The sequence below is a fragment of the Salminus brasiliensis genome, chromosome 3, assembly GCF_030463535.1.
Source record: "Salminus brasiliensis chromosome 3, fSalBra1.hap2, whole genome shotgun sequence".
Taxonomy (NCBI): domain Eukaryota; kingdom Metazoa; phylum Chordata; class Actinopteri; order Characiformes; family Bryconidae; genus Salminus; species Salminus brasiliensis.
Genome location: NC_132880.1, coordinates 22,774,463 through 22,796,510, shown reverse-complemented (window position 1 = coordinate 22,796,510; position 22,048 = coordinate 22,774,463). Strand labels below are relative to the sequence as shown.

Below are 22,048 nucleotides of genomic sequence, written 5' to 3'. Positions count from 1 at the left end.
TAAAATGTTCTACATCATAGGCTATTTTTCTTACATTCTTATTTTGTCAGACCATTGGAAGGTCTTCTAGTATAAAAAAGTTTTGTGAAATCTTCCCTCAGCCTGAACACTCTTAGCTGTTTTTGTGTCAATAAAAATGTTTGTGTTTTCAGTGCGAAACATTCCTGAAGTATGTTCATTAAAGCATTAATGTAGAACATTTCTTAAGCATAGTCAGGAAAGCAATGTTAGGTCAGTGGAAGTTTTTTCGACTGGCTTGTGGGAGAGCAGAAAGGTTTTTGGAGAGCAGTATACTACATTTCAAATGGACTTGCATGTAAGCATTGGTGGTTCAGTGGTAGAATTCTCGCCTGCCACGCGGGAGACCCGGGTCCGATTCCTGGCCAATGCAGCAGTTGCCAGCTTTTAAAATGTTCTACATCATAGGCTATTTTTCTTACATTCTTATTTTGTCAGACCGTTGGAAGGTCTTCTAATATAAAACAGTTTTGTGAAATCTTCCCTCAGCCTGAACACTATTAGCTTATTGAGTGTCAGGAAAAAAATGTTGTGTTTTCAGTGCGAAACATTCCTGAAGTATGTTCATTAAAGCATTAATGCAGAACATTTCTTAAGCATAGTCAGGAAAGCAATATTAGGTCAGTGGAAGTTTTTTCGACTGGCTTGTGGGAGAGCAGAAAGGTTTTTGGAGAGCAGTATACTACATTTCAAATGTGACTTGCATGTAAGCATTGGTGGTTCAGTGGTGGAATTCTGGCCTGCCACGCGGGAGACCCGGGTCCGATTCCCGGCCAATGCAGCAGTTGCCAGCTTTTAAAATGTTCTAAATCATAGGCTATTTTTCTTACATTCTTATTTTGTCAGACCATTGGAAGGTCTTCTAGTATAAAACAGTTTTGTGAAATCTTCCCTCAGCCTGAACACTCTTAGCTGTTTTTGTGTCAATAAAAATGTTTGTGTTTTCAGTGCGACACATTCCTGAAGTATGTTCATTAAAGCATTAATGCAGAACATTTCTTAAGCATAGTCAGGAAAGCAATGTTAGGTCAGTGGTAGTTTTTTCGACTGGCTTGTGGGAGAGCAGAAAGGTTCTGCTCAGTAGACTACATTTAAAAGAGTTTTTCATGTAAGCATTGGTGGTTCAGTGGTAGAATTCTCGCCTGCCACGCGGGAGACCCGGGTCCGATTCCCGGCCAATGCAGCAGTTGCCAGCTTTTAAAATGTTCTACATCATAGGCTATTTTTCTTACATTCTTATTTTGTCAGACCATTGGAAGGTCTTCTAGTATAAAACAGTTTTGTGAAATCTTCCCTCAGCCTGAACACTCTTAGCTGTTTTTGTGTCAATAAAAATGTTTGTGTTTTCAGTGCGAAACATTCCTGAAGTATGTTCATTAAAGCATTAATGTAGAACATTTCTTAAGCATAGTCAGGAAAGTAATGTTAGGTCAGTGGAAGTTTTTTCGACTGGCTTGTGGGAGAGCAGAAAGGTTTTTGGAGAGCAGTATACTACATTTCAAATGTGACTTGCATGTAAGCATTGGTGGTTCAGTGGTAGAATTCTCGCCTGCCACGCGGGAGACCCGGTTCCGATTCTCGGCCAATGCAGCAGTTGCCAGCTTTTAAAATGTTCTACATCATAGGCTATTTTTCTTACATTCTTATTTTGTCAGACCATTGGAAGGTCTTCTAGTATAAAACAGTTTTGTGAAATCTTCCCTCAGCCTGAACACTCTTAGCTGTTTTTGTGTCAATAAAAATGTTTGTGTTTTCAGTGCGACACATTCCTGAAGTATGTTCATTAAAGCATTAATGCAGAACATTTCTTAAGCATAGTCAGGAAAGCAATGTTAGGTCAGTGGTAGTTTTTTCGACTGGCTTGTGGGAGAGCAGAAAGGTTCTGCTCAGTAGACTACATTTAAAAGAGTCTTTCATGTAAGCATTGGTGGTTCAGTGGTAGAATTCTCGCCTGCCACGCGGGAGACCCGGGTCAGATTCCTGGCCAATGCAGCAGTTGCCAGCTTTTAAAATGTTCTACATCATAGGCTATTTTTCTTACATTCTTATTTTGTCAGACCATTGGAAGGTCTTCTAGTATAAAACAGTTTTGTGAAATCTTCCCTCAGCCTGAACACTCTTAGCTGTTTTTGTGTCAATAAAAATGTTTGTGTTTTCAGTGCGAAACATTCCTGAAGTATGTTCATTAAAGCATTAATGTAGAACATTTCTTAAGCATAGTCAGGAAAGCAATGTTAGGTCAGTGGAAGTTTTTTCGACTGGCTTGTGGGAGAGCAGAAAGGTTTTTGGAGAGCAGTATACTACATTTCAAATGTGACCTGCATGTAAGCATTGGTGGTTCAGTGGTAGAATTCTCGCCTGCCACGCGGGATACCCGGGTCCGATTCCCGGCCAATGCAGCAATTGCCAGCTTTTAAAATGTTCTACATCATAGGCTATTTTTCTTACATTCTTATTTTGTCAGACCGTTGGAAGGTCTTCTAATATAAAACAGTTTTGTGAAATCTTCCCTCAGCCTGAACACTATTAGCTTATTGAGTGTCAGGAAAAAAATGTTGTGTTTTCAGTGCGAAACATTCCTGAAGTATGTTCATTAAAGCATAAATGCATAACATTTCTTAAGCATAGTCAGGAAAGCAATGTTAGGTCAGTGGTAGTTTTTTCGACTGGCTTGTGGGAGAGCAGAAAGGTTCTGTTCAGTAGACTACATTTAAAAGAGTCTTTCATGTAAGCATTGGTGGTTCAGTGGTAGAATTCTCGCCTGCCACGCAGGAGACCCGGGTCCGATTCCCGGCCAATGCAGCAGTTGCCAGCTTTTAAAATGTTCTACATCATAGGCTATTTTTCTTACATTCTTATTTTGTCAGACCATTGGAAGGTCTTCTAGTATAAAACAGTTTTGTGAAATCTTCCCTCAGCCTGAACACTCTTAGCTGTTTTTGTGTCAATAAAAATGTTTGTGTTTTCAGTGCGACACATTCCTGAAGTATGTTCATTAAAGCATTAATGCAGAACATTTCTTAAGCATAGTCAGGAAAGCAATGTTAGGTCAGTGGTAGTTTTTTCGACTGGCTTCTGGGAGAGCAGAAAGGTTCTGCTCAGTAGACTACATTTAAAAGAGTCTTTCATGTAAGCATTGGTAGTTCAGTGGTAGAATTCTCGCCTGCCACGCGGGAGACCCGGGTCTGATTCCCGGCCAATGCAGCAGTTGCCAGCTTTTAAAATGTTCTACATCATAGGCTATTTTTCTTACATTCTTATTTTGTCAGACCATTGGAAGGTCTTCTAGTATAAAACAGTTTTGTGAAATCTTCCCTCAGCCTGAACACTCTTAGCTGTTTTTGTGTCAATAAAAATGTTTGTGTTTTCAGTGCGAAACATTCCTGAAGTATGTTCATTAAAGCATTAATGTAGAACATTTCTTAAGCATAGTCTGGAAAGCAATGTTAGGTCAGTGGAAGTTTTTTCGACTGGCTTGTGGGAGAGCAGAAAGGTTTTTGGAGAGCAGTATACTACATTTCAAATGTGACTTGCATGTAAGCATTGGTGGTTCAGTGGTAGAATTCTCGCCTGCCATGCGGGACTTCCTGGTCCGATTCCCGGCCAATGCAGCAGTTGCCAGCTTTTAAAATGTTCTACATCATAGGCTATTTTTCTTACATTCTTATTTTGTCAGACCGTTGGAAGGTCTTCTAATATAAAACAGTTTTGTGAAATCTTCCCTCAGCCTGAACACTATTAGCTTATTGAGTGTCAGGAAAAAAATGTTGTGTTTTCAGTGCGAAACATTCCTGAAGTATGTTCATTAAAGCATAAATGCATTACATTTCTTAAGCATAGTCAGGAAAGCAATGTTAGGTCAGTGGTAGTTTTTTCGACTGGCTTGTGGGAGAGCAGAAAGGTTCTGCTCAGTAGACTACATTTAAAAGAGTCTTTCATGTAAGCATTGGTGGTTCGGTGGTAGAATTCTCGCCTGCCACGCGGGAGACCCAGGTCCGTTTCCCGGCCAATGCAGCAGTTGCCAGCTTTTAAAATGTTCTACATCATAGGCTATTTTTCTTACATTCTTATTTTGTCAGACCGTTGGAAGGTCTTCTAATATGAAACAGTTTTGTGAAATCTTCCCTCAGCCTGAACACTATTAGCTTATTGAGTGTCAGGAAAAAAATGTTGTGTTTTCAGTGCGAAACATTCCTGAAGTATGTTCATTAAAGCATTTATGCAGAACATTTCTTAAGCATAGTCAGGAAAGCAATGTTAGGTCAGTGGAAGTTTTTTCGACTGGCTTGTGGGAGAGCAGAAACGTTTTTGGAGAGCAGTATACTACATTTCAAATGTGAATTGCATGTAAGCATTGGTGGTTCAGTGGTAGAATTCTCGCCTGCCACGCGGGAGACCGGGGTCCGATTTCCGGCCAATGCACTGGTTGCCAGCTTTTAAAATGTTCTACATCATAGCCTATTTTTCTTACATTCTTATTTTGTCAGACCATTGGAAGGTCTTCTAGTATAAAACAGTTTTGTGAAATCTTCCCTCAGCCTGAACACTCTTAGCTGTTTTTGTGTCAATAAAAATGTTTGTGTTTTCAGTGCGAAACATTCCTGAAGTATGTTCATGAAAGCATTAATGCAGAACATTTCTTAAGCATAGTCAGGAAAGCAATGTTAGGTCAGTGGTAGTTTTTTCGACTGGCTTGTGGGAGAGCAGAAAGGTTCTGCTCAGTAGACTACATTTAAAAGAGTCTTTTATGTAAGCATTGGTGGTTCAGTGGTAGAATTCTCGCCAGCCACGCGGGAGACCAGGGTCCAATTCCTGGCCAATGCAGCGGTTGCCAGCTTTTAAAATGTTCTACATCACAGGCTATTTTTCTTACATTCTTATTTTGTCAGACCGTTGGAAGGTCTTCTAATATAAAACAGTTTTGTGAAATCTTCCCTCAGCCTGAACACTATTAGCTTATTGAGTGTCAGGAAAAAAATGTTGTGTTTTCATTTCGAAACATTCCTGAAGTATGTTCATTAAAGCATTAATGCAGAACATTTTTTAAGCATAGTCAGGAAAGCAATATTAGGTCAGTGGAAGTTTTTTCGACTGGCTTGTGGGAGAGCAGAAAGGTTTTTGGAGAGCAGTATACTACATTTCAAATGTGACTTGCATGTAAGCATTGGTGGTTCAGTGGTAGAATTCTTGCCTGCCATGCGGAAGACCCGGGTCCGATTCCTGGCCAATGTACCGGTTGCCAGCATTTAAATTGTTCTACATCATAGGTTATTTTTCTTACATTCTTATTTTGTCAGACCATTGGAAGGTCTTCTAGTATAAAAAAGTTTTGTGAAATCTTCCCTCAGCCTGAACACTCTTAGCTGTTTTTGTGTCAATAAAAAAGTTTGTGTTTTCAGTGCGAAACATTCCTGAAGTATGTTCATTAAAGCATTAATGCAGAACATTTCTTAAGCATAGTCAGGAAAGCAATGTTAGGTCAGTGGAAGTTTTTTCGACTGGCTTGTGGGAGAGCAGAAACGTTTTTGGAGAGCAGTATACTACATTTCAAATGTGAAATGCTTGTAAGCATTGGTGGTTCAGTGGTAGAATTCTCGCCTGCCATGCGGGAGACCCGGGTCCGATTCCTGGCCAATGCACTGGTTGCCAGCTTTTAAAATGTTCTACATCATAGGCTATTTTTCTTACATTCTTATTTTGTCAGACCATTGGAAGGTCTTCTAGTATAAAACAGTTTTTTGAAATCTTCCCTCAGCCTGAACACTCTTAGCTGTTTTTGTGTCAATAAAAATGTTTGTGTTTTCAGTGCGAAACATTCCTGAAGTATGTTCATGAAAGCATTAATGCAGAACATTTCTTAAGCATAGTCAGGAAAGCAATGTTAGGTCAGTGGTAGTTTTTTCGACTGGCTTGTGGGAGAGCAGAAAGGTTCTGCTCAGTAGACTACATTTAAAAGAGTCTTTCATGTAAGCATTGGTGGTTCAGTGGTAGAATTCTCGCCTGCCACGCGGGAGACCCGGGTCCGATTCCCGGCCAATGCAGCAGTTGCCAGCTTTTAAAATGTTCTACATCATAGGCTATTTTTCTTACATTCTTATTTTGTCAGACCATTGGAAGGTCTTCTAGTATAAAACAGTTTTGTGAAATCTTCCCTCAGCCTGAACACTCTTAGCTGTTTTTGTGTCAATAAAAATGTTTGTGTTTTCAGTGAGAAACATTCCTGAAGTATGTTCATTAAAGCATTAATGTAGAACATTTCTTAAGCATAGTCTGGAAAGCAATGTTAGGTCAGTGGAAGTTTTTTCGACTGGCTTGTGGGAGAGCAGAAAGGTTTTTGGAGAGCAGTATACTACATTTCAAATGTGTCTTGCATGTAAGCATTGGTGGTTCAGTGGTAGAATTCTCGCCTGCCATGCGGGACACCCTGGTCCGATTCCCGGCCAATGCAGCAGTTGCCAGCTTTTAAAATGTTCTACATCATAGGCTATTTTTCTTACATTCTTATTTTGTCAGACCGTTGGAAGGTCTTCTAATATAAAACAGTTTTGTGAAATCTTCCCTCAGCCTGAACACTATTAGCTTATTGAGTGTCAGGAAAAAAATGTTGTGTTTTCAGTGCGAAACATTCCTGAAGTATGTTCATTAAAGCATAAATGCATAACATTTCTTAAGCATAGTCAGGAAAGCAATGTTAGGTCAGTGGTAGTTTTTTCGACTGGCTTGTGGGAGAGCAGAAAGGTTCTGCTCAGTAGACTACATTTAAAAGAGTCTTTCATGTAAGCATTGGTGGTTCAGTGGTAGAATTCTCGCCTGCCACGCGGGAGACCCGGGTCCGTTTCCCGGCCAATGCAGCAGTTGCCAGCTTTTAAAATGTTCTACATCATAGGCTATTTTTCTTACATTCTTATTTTGTCAGACCGTTGGAAGGTCTTCTAATATGAAACAGTTTTGTGAAATCTTCCCTCAGCCTGAACACTATTAGCTTATTGAGTGTCAGGAAAAAAATGTTGTGTTTTCAGTGCGAAACATTCCTGAAGTATGTTCATTAAAGCATTAATGCAGAACATTTCTTAAGCATAGTCAGGAAAGCAATGTTAGGTCAGTGGAAGTTTTTTCGACTGGCTTGTGGGAGAGCAGAAACGTTTTTGGAGAGCAGTATACTACATTTCAAATGTGAATTGCATGTAAGCATTGGTGGTTCAGTGGTAGAATTCTCGCCTGCCACGCGGGAGACCCGGGTCCGATTTCCGGCCGATGCACTGGTTGCCAGCTTTTAAAATGTTCTACATCATAGCCTATTTTTCTTACATTCTTATTTTGTCAGACCATTGGAAGGTCTTCTAGTATAAAAAAGTTTTGTGAAATCTTCCCTCAGCCTGAATACTCTTAGCTGTTTTTGTGTCAATAAAAAAGTTTGTGTTTTCAGTGCGAAACATTCCTGAAGTATGTTCATTAAAGCATTAATGCAGAACATTTCTTAAGCATAGTCAGGAAAGCAATGTTAGGTCAGTGGAAGTTTTTTCGACTGGCTTGTGGGAGAGCAGAAACGTTTTTGGAGAGCAGTATACTACATTTAAAATGTGAATTGCTTGTAAGCATTGGTGGTTCAGTGGTAGAATTCTCGCCTGCCACGCGGGAGACCCGGGTCCGATTCCCGGCCAATGCACTGGTTGCCAGCTTTTAAAATGTTCTACATCATAGGCTATTTTTCTTACATTCTTATTTTGTCAGACCATTGGAAGGTCTTCTAGTATAAAACAGTTTTTTGAAATCTTCCCTCAGCCTGAACACTCTTAGCTGTTTTTGTGTCAATAAAAATGTTTGTGTTTTCAGTGCGAAACATTCCTGAAGTATGTTCATGAAAGCATTAATGCAGAACATTTCTTAAGCATAGTCAGGAAAGCAATGTTAGGTCAGTGGTAGTTTTTTCGACTGGCTTGTGGGAGAGCAGAAAGGTTCTGCTCAGTAGACTACATTTAAAAGAGTCTTTCATGGAAGCATTGGTGGTTCAGTGGTAGGATACTCGCCTACCACGCGGGAGACTCGGGTCCGATTCCCGGCCAATGCAGCAGTTGCCAGCTTTTAAAATGTTCTACATCATAGGCTATTTTTCTTACATTCTTATTTTGTCAGACCGTTGGAAGGTCTTCTAATATAAAACAGTTTTGTGAAATCTTCCCTCAGCCTGAACACTATTAGCTTATTGTGTGTCAATAAAAAAAGTTTGTGTTTTCAGTGCGAAACATTCCTGAAGTATGTTCATTAAAGCATTAATGCAGAACATTTCTTAAGCATAGTCAGGAAAGCAATGTTAGGTCAGAGGAAGTTTTTTCGACTGGCTTGTGGGAGAGCAGAAAGGTTTTTGGAGAGCAGTAGACTACATTTCAAATACGACTTGCATGTAAGCGTTGGTGGTTCAGTGGTAGAATTCTTGCCGGCCACGCGGGAGACCTGGGTCTGATTCCCGGCCAATGCAGCAGTTTCAAGCTTTTAAAATGTTCTACATCATAGGCTATTTTTCTTACATTCTTATTTTGTCAGACCATTGGAAGGTCTTCTAGTATAAAACAGTTTTGTGAAATCTTCCCTCAGCCTGAACACTCTTAGCTGTTTTTGTGTCAATAAAAATGTTTGTGTTTTCAGTGCGAAACAGTCCTGAAGTATGTTCATGAAAGCATTAATGCAGAACATTTCTTAAGCATAGTCAGGAAAGCAATGTTAGGTCAGTGGAAGTTTTTTCGACTGGCTTGTGGGAGAGCAGAAACGTTTTTGGAGACCAGTATACTACATTTCAAACGTGAATTGCATGTAAGCATTGGTGGTTCAGTGGTAGAATTCTCGCCTGCCACGTGGGAGACCCAGGTCCGATTCCTGGCCAATGCCCTGGTTGCCAGCTTTTAAAATGTTCTACATCATAGGCTATTTTTCTTACATTCTTATTTTGTCAGATCATTGGAAGGTCTTCTAGTATAAAACAGTTTTTTGAAATCTTCCCTCAGCCTGAACACTCTTAGCTGTTTTTGTGTCAATAAAAATGTTTGTGTTTTCAGTGCGAAACATTCCTGAAGTATGTTCATGAAAGCATTAATGCAGAACATTTCTTAAGCATAGTCAGGAAAGCAATGTTAGGTCAGTGGTAGTTTTTTCGACTGGCTTGTGGGAGAGCAGAAAGGTTTTTGGAGAGCAGTAGACTACATTTCAAATGCGACTTGCATGTAAGCGTTGGTGGTTCAGTGGTCGAATTCTCTCCTGCCACGCGGGAGACCCAGGTCCGATTCCTGGCCAATGCAGCAGTTGCCAGCTTTTAAAATGTTCTACATCATAGGCTATTTTTCTTACATTCTTATTTTGTCAGACCATTGGAAGGTCTTCTAGTATAAAACAGTTTTGTGAAATCTTCCCTCAGCCTGAACACTCTTAGCTGTTTTTGTGTCAATAAAAATGTTTGTGTTTTCAGTGCGAAACATTCCTGAAGTATGTTCATTAAAGCATTAATGCAGAACATTTCTTAAGCATAGTCAGGAAAGCAATGTTAGGTCAGTGGTAGTTTTTTCGACTGGCTTGTGGGAGAGCAGAAAGGTTCTGCTCAGTAGACTACATTTAAAAGAGTCTTTCATGTAAGCATTGATGGTCAGTGGTAGAATTCTCGCCTGCCACGCGGGAGACCCGGGTCCGATTCTCGGCCAATGCAGCAGTTGCCAGCTTTTAAAATGTTCTACGTCATAGGCTATTTTTCTTACATTCTTATTTTGTCAGACCATTGGAAGGTCTTCTAGTATAAAACAGTTTTGTGAAATCTTCCCTCAGCCTGAACACTCTTAGCTGTTTTTGTGTCAATAAAAATGTTTGTGTTTTCAGTGCGAAACATTCCTGAAGTATGTTCATTAAAGCATAAATGCATAACATTTCTTAAGCATAGTCAGGGAAGTAATGTTAGGTCAGTGGTAGTTTTTTCGACTGTCTTGTGGGAGAGCAGAAAGGTTCTGCTCAGTAGACTACATTTAAAAGAGTCTTTCATGTAAGCATTGGTGGCTCAGTGGTAGAATTCTCGCCTGCCACGCGGGAGACCCGGGTCCGATTTCCGGCCAATGCAGCAGTTGTCAGCTTTTAAAATGTTCTACATCATAGGCTATTTTTCTTACATTCTTATTTTGTCAGACCGTTGGAAGGTCTTCTAATATAAAACAGTTTTGTGAAATCTTCCCTCAGCCTGAACACTATTAGCTTATTGAGTGTCAGGAAAAAAATGTTGTGTTTTCAGTGCGAAACATTCCTGAAGTACGTTCATTAAAGTATTAATGCAGAACATTTCTTAAGCATAGTCAGGAAAGCAATATTAGGTCAGTGGAAGTTTTTTCGACTGGCTTGTGGGAGAGCAGAAAGGTTTTTGGAGAGCAGTATACTACATTTCAAATGTGACTTGCAAGTAAGCATTGGTGGTTCAGTGGTAGAATTCTAGCCTGCCACGCGGGAGACCCGGGTCCGATTCCTGGCCAATGCACTGGTTGCCAGCTTTTAAAATGTTCTACATCATAGGCTATTTTTCTTACATTCTTATTTTGTCAGACCATTGGAAGGTCTTCTAGTATAAAACAGTTTTTTGAAATCTTCCCTCAGCCTGAACACTATTAGCTTATTGTGTGTCAATAAAAAAAGTTTGTGTTTTCAGTGCGAAACATTCCTGAAGTATGTTCATTAAAGCATTAATGCAGAACATTTCTTAAGCATAGTCAGGAAAGCAATGTTAGGTCAGTGGAAGTTTTTTCGACTGGCTTGTGGGAGAGCAGAAAAGTTCTGCTCAGTAGACTACATTTAAAAGAGTCTTTCATGTAAGCATTGGTGGTTCAGTGGTAGAATTCTTGCCTGCCACGCGGGAGTCCTGGGTCCGATTCCCGGCCAATGCAGCAGTTGCCAGCTTTTAAAATGTTCTACATCATAGGCTATTTTTCTTACATTCTTATTTTGTCAGACCGTTGGAAGGTCTTCTAATATAAAACAGTTTTGTGAAATCTTCCCTCAGCCTGAACACTATTAGCTTATTGAGTGTCAGGAAAAAAATGTTGTGTTTTCAGTGCGAAACATTCCTGAAGTATGTTCATTAAAGCATTAATGCAGAACATTTCTTAAGCATAGTCAGGAAAGCAATGTTAGGTCAGTGGAAGTTTTTTCGACTGGCTTGTGGGAGAGCAGAAAGGTTTTTGGAGAGCAGTATACTACATTTCAAATGTGAATTGCATGTAAGCATTGGTGGTTCAGTGGTAGAATTCTCGCCTGCCACGCGGGAGACCTGGGTCCGATTCCCGGCCAATGCACTGGTTGCCAGATTTTAAAATGTTCTACATCATAGGCTATTTTTCTTACATTCTTATTTTGTCAGACCATTGGAAGGTCTTCTAGTATAAAACAGTTTTTTGAAATCTTCCCTCAGCCTGAACACTCTTAGCTGTTTTTGTGTCAATAAAAATGTTTGTGTTTTCAGTGCGAAACATTCCTGAAGTATGTTCATGAAAGCATTAATGCAGAACATTTCTTAAGCATAGTCAGGAAAGCAATGTTAGGTCAGTTGTAGTTTTTTCGACTGGCTTGTGGGAGAGCAGAAAGGTTCTTCTCAGTAGACTACATTTAAAAGAGTCTTTCATGTAAGCATTGGTGGTTCAGTGGTAGAATTCTCGCCTGCCACGCGGGAGACCCGGGTCCGATTCCCGGCCAATGCAGCAGTTGTCAGCTTTTAAAATGTTCTACATCATAGGCTATTTTTCTTACATTCTTATTTTGTCAGACCGTTGGAAGGTCTTCTAATATAAAACAGTTTTGTGAAATCTTCCCTCAGCCTGAACACTATTAGCTTATTGAGTGTCAGGAAAAAAATGTTGTGTTTTCAGTGCGAAACATTCCTGAAGTACGTTCATTAAAGTATTAATGCAGAACATTTCTTAAGCATAGTCAGGAAAGCAATATTAGGTCAGTGGAAGTTTTTTCGACTGGCTTGTGGGAGAGCAGAAAGGTTTTTGGAGAGCAGTATACTACATTTCAAATGTGACTTGCAAGTAAGCATTGGTGGCTCAGTGGTAGAATTCTAGCCTGCCACGCAGGAGACCCGGGTCCGATTCCTGGCCAATGCACTGGTTGCCAGCTTTTAAAATGTTCTACATCATAGGCTATTTTTCTTACATTCTTATTTTGTCAGACCATTGGAAGGTCTTCTAGTATAAAACAGTTTTTTGAAATCTTCCCTCAGCCTGAACACTATTAGCTTATTGTGTGTCAATAAAAAAAGTTTGTGTTTTCAGTGCGAAACATTCCTGAAGTATGTTCATTAAAGTATTAATGCAGAACATTTCTTAAGCATAGTCAGGAAAGCAATATTAGGTCAGTGGAAGTTTTTTCGACTGGCTTGTGGGAGAGCAGAAAGGTTTTTGGAGAGCAGTATACTACATTTCAAATGTGACTTGCAAGTAAGCATTGGTGGTTCAGTGGTAGAATTCTAGCCTGCCACGCGGGAGACCCGGGTCCGATTCCTGGCCAATGCACTGGTTGCCAGCTTTTAAAATGTTCTACATCATAGGCTATTTTTCTTACATTCTTATTTTGTCAGACCATTGGAAGGTCTTCTAGTATAAAACAGTTTTGTGAAATCTTCCCTCAGCCTGAACACTATTAGCTTATTGTGTGTCAATAAAAAAAGTTTGTGTTTTCAGTGCGAAACATTCCTGAAGTATGTTCATTAAAGCATTAATGCAGAACATTTCTTAAGCATAGTCAGGAAAGCAATGTTAGGTCAGTGGAAGTTTTTTCGACTGGCTTGTGGGAGAGCAGAAAAGTTCTGCTCAGTAGACTATATTTAAAAGAGTCTTTCATGTAAGCATTGGTGGTTCAGTGGTAGAATTCTTGCCTGCCACGCGGGAGTCCTGGGTCCGATTCCCAGCCAATGCAGCAGTTGCCAGCTTTTAAAATGTTCTACATCATAGGCTATTTTTCTTACATTCTTATTTTGTCAGACCGTTGGAAGGTCTTCTAATATAAAACAGTTTTGTGAAATCTTCCCTCAGCCTGAACACTATTAGCTTATTGAGTGTCAGGAAAAAAATGTTGTGTTTTCAGTGCGAAACATTCCTGAAGTATGTTCATTAAAGCATTAATGCAGAACATTTCTTAAGCATAGTCAGGAAAGCAATGTTAGGTCAGTGGAAGTTTTTTCGACTGGCTTGTGGGAGAGCAGAAAGGTTTTTGGAGAGCAGTATACTACATTTCAAATGTGAATTGCATGTAAGCATTGGTGGTTCAGTGGTAGAATTCTCGCCTGCCACGCGGGAGACCTGGGACCGATTCCTGGCCAATGCACTGGTTGCCAGCTTTTAAAATGTTCTACATCATAGGCTATTTTTCTTACATTCTTATTTTGTCAGACCATTGGAAGGTCTTCTAGTATAAAACAGTTTTTTGAAATCTTCCCTCAGCCTGAACACTCTTAGCTGTTTTTGTGTCAATAAAAATGTTTGTGTTTTCAGTGCGAAACATTCCTGAAGTATGTTCATGAAAGCATTAATGCAGAACATTTCTTAAGCATAGTCAGGAAAGCAATGTTAGGTCAGTTGTAGTTTTTTCGACTGGCTTGTGGGAGAGCAGAAAGGTTCTTCTCAGTAGACTACATTTAAAAGAGTCTTTCATGTAAGCATTGGTGGTTCAGTGGTAGAATTCTCGCCTGCCACGCGGGAGACCCGGGTCCGATTCCCGGCCAATACACTGGTTGTCAGCTTTTAAAATGTTCTACATCATAGGCTATTTTTCTTACATTCTTATTTTGTCAGACCACTGGAAGGTCTTCTAGTATAAAACAGTTTTTTGAAATCTTCCCTCAGCCTGAACACTCTTAGCTGTTTTTGTGTCAATAAAAATGTTTGTGTTTTCAGTGCGAAACATTCCTGAAGTATGTTCATTAAAGCATTAATGCAGAACATTTCTTAAGCATAGTCAGGAAAGCAATGTTAGGTCAGTGGTAGTTTTTTCGACTGGCTTGTGGGAGAGCCGAAAGGTTCTGCTCAGTAGACTACATTTAAAAGAGTCTTTCATGTAAGCATTGGTGGTTCAGTGGTAGAATTCTTGCCTGCCACGCGGGAGACCTGGGTCCGATTCCCGGCCAATGCAGCAGTTGCCAGCTTTTAAAATGTTCTACATCATAGGCTATTTTTCTTACATTCTTATTTTGTCAGACCATTGGAAGGTCTTCTAGTATAAAAGAGTTTTGTGAAATCTTCCCTCAGCCTGAACACTCTTAGCTGTTTTTGTGTCAATAAAAATGTTTGTGTTTTCAGTGCGAAACATTCCTGAAGTACGTTCATTAAAGTATTAGTGCAGAACATTTCTTAAGCATAGTCAGGAAAGCAATGTTAGGTCAGTGGAAGTTTTTTCGACTGGCTTGTGGGAGAGCAGAAAGGTTTTTGGAGAGCAGTATACTACATTTCAAATGTGACTTGCATGTAAGCATTGGTGGTTCAGTGGTAGCATTCTTGCCTGCCATGCGGGAGACCCAGGTCCGATTCCTGGCCAATGCAGCAGTTGCCAGCTTTTAAAATGTTCTACATCATAGGCTATTTTTCTTACATTCTTATTTTGTCAGACCGTTGGAAGGTCTTCTAATATAAAACAGTTTTGTGAAATCTTCCCTCAGCCTGAACACTATTAGCTTATTGAGTGTCAGGAAAAAAATGTTGTGTTTTCAGTGCGAAACATTCCTGAAGTACGTTCATTAAAGTATTAATGCAGAACATTTCTTAAGCATAGTCAGGAAAGCAATATTAGGTCAGTGGAAGTTTTTTCGACTGGCTTGTGGGAGAGCAGAAAGGTTTTTGGAGAGCAGTATACTACATTTCAAATGTGACTCGCAAGTAAGCATTGGTGGTTCAGTGGTAGAATTCTAGCCTGCCACGCGGGAGACCCGGGTCCGATTCCCGGCCAATACACTGGTTGCCAGCTTTTAAAATGTTCTACATCATAGGCTATTTTTCTTACATTCTTATTTTGTCAGACCATTGGAAGGTCTTCTAGTATAAAACAGTTTTTTGAAATCTTCCCTCAGCCTGAACACTCTTAGCTGTTTTTGTGTCAATAAAAATGTTTGTGTTTTCAGTGCGAAACATTCCTGAAGTATGTTCATGAAAGCATTAATGCAGAACATTTCTTAAGCATAGTCAGGAAAGCAATGTTAGGTCAGTGGTAGTTTTTTCGACTGGCTTGTGGGAGAGCAGAAAGGTTCTGCTCAGTAGACTACATTTAAAAGAGTCTTTCATGTAAGCATTGGTGGTTCAGTGGTAGAATTCTTGCTAGCCACGCGGGAGACCCGGGTCCGATACCCGACCAATGCAGCAGTTGCCAGCTTTTAAAATGTTCTACATCATAGGCTATTTTTCTTACATTCTTATTTTGTCAGACCGTTGGAAGGTCTTCTAATATAAAACAGTTTTGTGAAATCTTCCCTCAGCCTGAACACTATTAGCTTATTGTGTGTCAATAAAAAAAGTTTGTGTTTTCAGTGCGAAACATTCCTGAAGTATGTTCATTAAAGCATTAATGCAGAACATTTCTTAAGCATAGTCAGGAAAGCAATGTTAGGTCAGTAGAAGTTTTTTCGACTGGCTTGTGGGAGAGCAGAAAAGTTTTTGGAGAGCAGTAGACTACATTTCAAATGTGACTTGCATGTAAGCATTGGTGGTTCAGTGGTAGAATTCTTGCCTGCCACGCGGGAGACCCGGGTCCGATTCCCGGCCAATGCAGCAGTTGCCAACTTTTAAAATGTTCTACATCATAGGCTATTTTTCTTACATTCTTATTTTGTCAGACCATTGGAAGGTCTTCTAGTATAAAAGAGTTTTGTGAAATCTTCCCTCAGCCTGAACACTCTTAGCTGTTTTTGTGTCAATAAAAATGTTTGTGTTTTCAGTGCGAAACATTCCTGAAGTATGTTCATGAAAGCATTAATGCAGAACATTTCTTAAGCATAGTCAGGAAAGCAATGTTAGGTCAGTGGTAGTTTTTTCGACTGGCTTGTGGGAGAGCAGAAAGGTTCTTCTCAGTAGACTACATTTAAAAGAGTCTTTCATGTAAGCATTGGTGGTTAAGTGGTAGAATTCTTGCTAGCCACGCGGGAGACCCGGGTCCGATACCCGACCAATGCAGCAGTTGCCAGCTTTTAAAATGTTCTACATCATAGGCTATTTTTCTTACATTCTTATTTTGTCAGACCGTTGGAAGGTCTTCTAATATAAAACAGTTTTGTGAAATCTTCCCTCAGCCTGAACACTATTAGCTTATTGTGTGTCAATAAAAAAAGTTTGTGTTTTCAGTGCGAAACATTCCTGAAGTATGTTCATTAAAGCATTAATGCAGAACATTTCTTAAGCATAGTCAGGAAAGCAATGTTAGGTCAGTAGAAGTTTTTTCGACTGGCTTGTGGGAGAGCAGAAAAGTTTTTGGAGAGCAGTAGACTACATTTCAAATGTGACTTGCATGTAAGCATTGGTGGTTCAGTGGTAGAATTCTTGCCTGCCACGCGGGAGACCAGGGTCCGATTCCCGGCCAATGCAGCAGTTGCCAACTTTTAAAATGTTCTACATCATAGGCTATTTTTCTTACATTCTTATTTTGTCAGACCATTGGAAGGTCTTCTAGTATAAAAGAGTTTTGTGAAATCTTCCCTCAGCCTGAACACTCTTAGCTGTTTTTGTGTCAATAAAAATGTTTGTGTTTTCAGTGCGAAACATTCCTGAAGTATGTTCATGAAAGCATTAATGCAGAACATTTCTTAAGCATAGTCAGGAAAGCAATGTTAGGTCAGTGGTAGTTTTTTCGACTGGCTTGTGGGAGAGCAGAAAGGTTCTTCTCAGTAGACTACATTTAAAAGAGTCTTTTATTTAAGCATTGGTGGTTCAGTGGTAGAATTCTCGCCTGCCACGCGGGAGACCCGGGTCCGATTCCCGGCCAATGCACTGGTTGTCAGCTTTTAAAATGTTCTACATCATAGGCTATTTTTCTTACATTCTTATTTTGTCAGACCACTGGAAGGTCTTCTAGTATAAAACAGTTTTTTGAAATCTTCCCTCAGCCTGAACACTCTTAGCTGTTTTTGTGTCAATAAAAATGTTTGTGTTTTCAGTGCGAAACATTCCTGAAGTATGTTCATGAAAGCATTAATGCAGAACATTTCTTAAGCATAGTCAGGAAAGCAATGTTAGGTCAGTGGTAGTTTTTTCGACTGGCTTGTGGGAGAGCAGAAAGGTTCTGCTCAGTAGACTACATTTAAAAGAGTCTTTCATGTAAGCATTGGTGGTTCAGTGGTAGAATTCTTGCTAGCCACGCGGGAGACCCGGGTCCGATACCCGACCAATGCAGCAGTTGCCAGCTTTTAAAATGTTCTACATCATAGGCTATTTTTCTTACATTCTTATTTTGTCAGACCGTTGGAAGGTCTTCTAATATAAAACAGTTTTGTGAAATCTTCCCTCAGCCTGAACACTATTAGCTTATTGTGTGTCAATAAAAAAAGTTTGTGTTTTCAGTGCGAAACATTCCTGAAGTATGTTCATTAAAGCATTAATGCAGAACATTTCTTAAGCATAGTCAGGAAAGCAATGTTAGGTCAGTAGAAGTTTTTTCGACTGGCTTGTGGGAGAGCAGAAAAGTTTTTGGAGAGCAGTAGACTACATTTCAAATGTGACTTGCATGTAAGCATTGGTGGTTCAGTGGTAGAATTCTTGCCTGCCACGCGGGAGACCCGGGTCCGATTCCCGGCCAATGCAGCAGTTGCCAACTTTTAAAATGTTCTACATCATAGGCTATTTTTCTTACATTCTTATTTTGTCAGACCATTGGAAGGTCTTCTAGTATAAAAGAGTTTTGTGAAATCTTCCCTCAGCCTGAACACTCTTAGCTGTTTTTGTGTCAATAAAAATGTTTGTGTTTTCAGTGCGAAACATTCCTGAAGTATGTTCATGAAAGCATTAATGCAGAACATTTCTTAAGCATAGTCAGGAAAGCAATGTTAGGTCAGTGGTAGTTTTTTCGACTGGCTTGTGGGAGAGCAGAAAGGTTCTTCTCAGTAGACTACATTTAAAAGAGTCTTTCATGTAAGCATTGGTGGTTAAGTGGTAGAATTCTTGCTAGCCACGCGGGAGACCCGGGTCCGATACCCGACCAATGCAGCAGTTGCCAGCTTTTAAAATGTTCTACATCATAGGCTATTTTTCTTACATTCTTATTTTGTCAGACCGTTGGAAGGTCTTCTAATATAAAACAGTTTTGTGAAATCTTCCCTCAGCCTGAACACTATTAGCTTATTGTGTGTCAATAAAAAAAGTTTGTGTTTTCAGTGCGAAACATTCCTGAAGTATGTTCATTAAAGCATTAATGCAGAACATTTCTTAAGCATAGTCAGGAAAGCAATGTTAGGTCAGTAGAAGTTTTTTCGACTGGCTTGTGGGAGAGCAGAAAAGTTTTTGGAGAGCAGTAGACTACATTTCAAATGTGACTTGCATGTAAGCATTGGTGGTTCAGTGGTAGAATTCTTGCCTGCCACGCGGGAGACCCGGGTCCGATTCCCGGCCAATGCAGCAGTTGCCAACTTTTAAAATGTTCTACATCATAGGCTATTTTTCTTACATTCTTATTTTGTCAGACCATTGGAAGGTCTTCTAGTATAAAAGAGTTTTGTGAAATCTTCCCTCAGCCTGAACACTCTTAGCTGTTTTTGTGTCAATAAAAATGTTTGTGTTTTCAGTGCGAAACATTCCTGAAGTATGTTCATGAAAGCATTAATGCAGAACATTTCTTAAGCATAGTCAGGAAAGCAATGTTAGGTCAGTGGTAGTTTTTTCGACTGGCTTGTGGGAGAGCAGAAAGGTTCTTCTCAGTAGACTACATTTAAAAGAGTCTTTTATTTAAGCATTGGTGGTTCAGTGGTAGAATTCGCGCCTGCCACGCGGGAGACCCGGGTCCGATTCCCGGCCAATGCACTGGTTGTCAGCTTTTAAAATGTTCTACATCATAGGCTATTTTTCTTACATTCTTATTTTGTCAGACCACTGGAAGGTCTTCTAGTATAAAACAGTTTTTTGAAATCTTCCCTCAGCCTGAACACTCTTAGCTGTTTTTGTGTCAATAAAAATGTTTGTGTTTTCAGTGCGAAACATTCCTGAAGTATGTTCATGAAAGCATTAATGCAGAACATTTCTTAAGCATAGTCAGGAAAGCAATGTTAGGTCAGTGGTAGTTTTTTCGACTGGCTTGTGGGAGAGCCGAAAGGTTCTGCTCAGTAGACTACATTTAAAAGAGTCTTTCATGTAAGCATTGGTGGTTCAGTGGTAGAATTCTTGCCTGCCACGCGGGAGACCCGGGTCCGATTCCCGGCCAATGCAGCAGTTGCCAGCTTTTAAAATGTTCTACATCATAGGCTATTTTTCTTACATTCTTATTTTGTCAGACCATTGGAAGGTCTTCTAGTATAAAAGAGTTTTGTGAAATCTTCCCTCAGCCTGAACACTCTTAGCTGTTTTTGTGTCAATAAAAATGTTTGTGTTTTCAGTGCGAAACATTCCTGAAGTACGTTCATTAAAGTATTAGTGCAGAACATTTCTTAAGCATAGTCAGGAAAGCAATGTTAGGTCAGTGGAAGTTTTTTCGACTGGCTTGTGGGAGAGCAGAAAGGTTTTTGGAGAGCAGTATACTACATTTCAAATGTGACTTGCATGTAAGCATTGGTGGTTCAGTGGTAGAATTCTTGCCTGCCATGCGGGAGACCCAGGTCTGATTCCTGGCCAATGCAGCAGTTGCCAGCTTTTAAAATGTTCTACATCATAGGCTATTTTTCTTACATTCTTATTTTGTCAGACCGTTGGAAGGTCTTCTAATATAAAACAGTTTTGTGAAATCTTCCCTCAGCCTGAACACTATTAGCTTATTGAGTGTCAGGAAAAAAATGTTGTGTTTTCAGTGCGAAACATTCCTGAAGTACGTTCATTAAAGTATTAATGCAGAACATTTCTTAAGCATAGTCAGGAAAGCAATATTAGGTCAGTGGAAGTTTTTTCGACTGGCTTGTGGGAGAGCAGAAAGGTTTTTGGAGAGCAGTATACTACATTTCAAATGTGACTCGCAAGTAAGCATTGGTGGTTCAGTGGTAGAATTCTAGCCTGCCACGCGGGAGACCAGGGTCCGATTCCCGGCCAATACACTGGTTGCCAGCTTTTAAAATATTCTACATCATAGGCTATTTTTCTTACATTCTTATTTTGTCAGACCATTGGAAGGTCTTCTAGTATAAAACAGTTTTTTGAAATCTTCCCTCAGCCTGAACACTCTTAGCTGTTTTTGTGTCAATAAAAATGTTTGTGTTTTCAGTGCGAAACATTCCTGAAGTATGTTCATGAAAGCATTAATGCAGAACATTTCTTAAGCATAGTCAGGAAAGCAATGTTAGGTCAGTAGAAGTTTTTTCGACTGGCTTGTGGGAGAGCAGAAAGGTTCTGCTCAGTAGACTACATTTAAAAGAGTCTTTCATGTAAGCATTGGTGGTTCAGTGGTAGAATTCTTGCTAGCCACGCGGGAGACCCGGGTCCGATACCCAACCAATGCAGCAGTTGCCAGCTTTTAAAATGTTCTACATCATAGGCTATTTTTCTTACATTCTTATTTTGTCAGACCGTTGGAAGGTCTTCTAATATAAAACAGTTTTGTGAAATCTTCCCTCAGCCTGAACACTATTAGCTTATTGTGTGTCAATAAAAAAAGTTTGTGTTTTCAGTGCGAAACATTCCTGAAGTATGTTCATTAAAGCATTAATGCAGAACATTTCTTAAGCATAGTCAGGAAAGCAATGTTAGGTCAGTAGAAGTTTTTTCGACTGGCTTGTGGGAGAGCAGAAAAGTTTTTGGAGAGCAGTAGACTACATTTCAAATGTGACTTGCATGTAAGCATTGGTGGTTCAGTGGTAGAATTCTTGCATGCCACGCGGGAGACCCGGGTCCGATTCCCGGCCAATGCAGCAGTTGCCAACTTTTAAAATGTTCTACATCATAGGCTATTTTTCTTACATTCTTATTTTGTCAGACCATTGGAAGGTCTTCTAGTATAAAACAGTTTTGTGAAATCTTCCCTCAGCCTGAACACTCTTAGCTGTTTTTGTGTCAATAAAAATGTTTGTGTTTTCAGTGCGAAACATTCCTGAAGTACGTTCATTAAAGTATTAATGCAGAACATTTCTTAAGCATAGTCAGGAAAGCAATATTAGGTCAGTGGAAGTTTTTTCGACTGGCTTGTGGGAGAGCAGAAAGGTTTTTGGAGAGCAGTATACTACATTTAAAAGAGTCTTTCATGTAAGGATTGGTGGTTCAGTGGTGGAATTCTCGCCTGCCACGCGGGAGACCCGGGTCCGATTCCCGGCCAATGCAGCAGTTGCCAGCTTTTAAAATGTTCTACATCATAGGCTATTTTTCTTACATTCTTATTTTGTCAGACCGTTGGAAGGTCTTCTAATATAAAACAGGTTTGTGAAATCTTCCCTCAGCCTGAACACTATTAGCTTATTGTGTGTCAATAAAAAAAGTTTGTGTTTTCAGTGCGAAACATTCCTGAAGTATGTTCATTAAAGCATTAATGCAGAACATTTCTTAAGCATAGTCAGGAACGCAATGTTAGGTCAGTGGAAGTTTTTTCGACTGGCTTGTGGGAGAGCAGAAAGGTTTTTGGAGAGCAGTATACTACATTTCAAATGTGACTTGCAAGTAAGCATTGGTGGTTCAGTGGTAGAATTCTAGCCTGCCACGCGGGAGACCCGGGTCCGATTCCTGGCCGATGCATTGGTTGCCAGCTTTTAAAATGTTCTACATCATAGGCTATTTTTCTTACATTCTTATTTTGTCAGACCATTGGAAGGTCTTCTAGTATAAAACAGTTTTGTGAAATCTTCCCTCAGCCTGAACACTCTTAGCTGTTTTTGTGTCAATAAAAATGTTTGTGTTTTCAGTGCGAAACATTCCTGAAG

General features: G+C 39.8%; 6 non-coding genes across 6 annotated transcripts; all 6 read left to right on the top strand.

Annotated features, from left to right (window-relative positions):
* The first annotated feature begins 1,130 nt into the window (after positions 1-1,130).
* Positions 1,131-1,201, top strand: trnag-gcc (transfer RNA glycine (anticodon GCC)). The gene has a single exon. It is a non-coding gene; the product is annotated as a tRNA-Gly (tRNA).
* A 4,787-nt stretch (positions 1,202-5,988) lies between these two features.
* On the top strand, positions 5,989-6,059 carry trnag-gcc (transfer RNA glycine (anticodon GCC)). The gene has a single exon. It is a non-coding gene; the product is annotated as a tRNA-Gly (tRNA).
* Positions 6,060-7,613: 1,554 nt separating this feature from the next.
* trnag-gcc (transfer RNA glycine (anticodon GCC)) lies at positions 7,614-7,684 on the top strand. The gene has a single exon. It is a non-coding gene; the product is annotated as a tRNA-Gly (tRNA).
* Positions 7,685-8,015: 331 nt separating this feature from the next.
* trnag-acc (transfer RNA glycine (anticodon ACC)) lies at positions 8,016-8,086 on the top strand. The gene has a single exon. It is a non-coding gene; the product is annotated as a tRNA-Gly (tRNA).
* Positions 8,087-11,661: 3,575 nt separating this feature from the next.
* Positions 11,662-11,732, top strand: trnag-gcc (transfer RNA glycine (anticodon GCC)). The gene has a single exon. It is a non-coding gene; the product is annotated as a tRNA-Gly (tRNA).
* A 5,197-nt stretch (positions 11,733-16,929) lies between these two features.
* On the top strand, positions 16,930-17,000 carry trnag-gcc (transfer RNA glycine (anticodon GCC)). The gene has a single exon. It is a non-coding gene; the product is annotated as a tRNA-Gly (tRNA).
* The last annotated feature ends 5,048 nt before the right edge of the window (positions 17,001-22,048 follow it).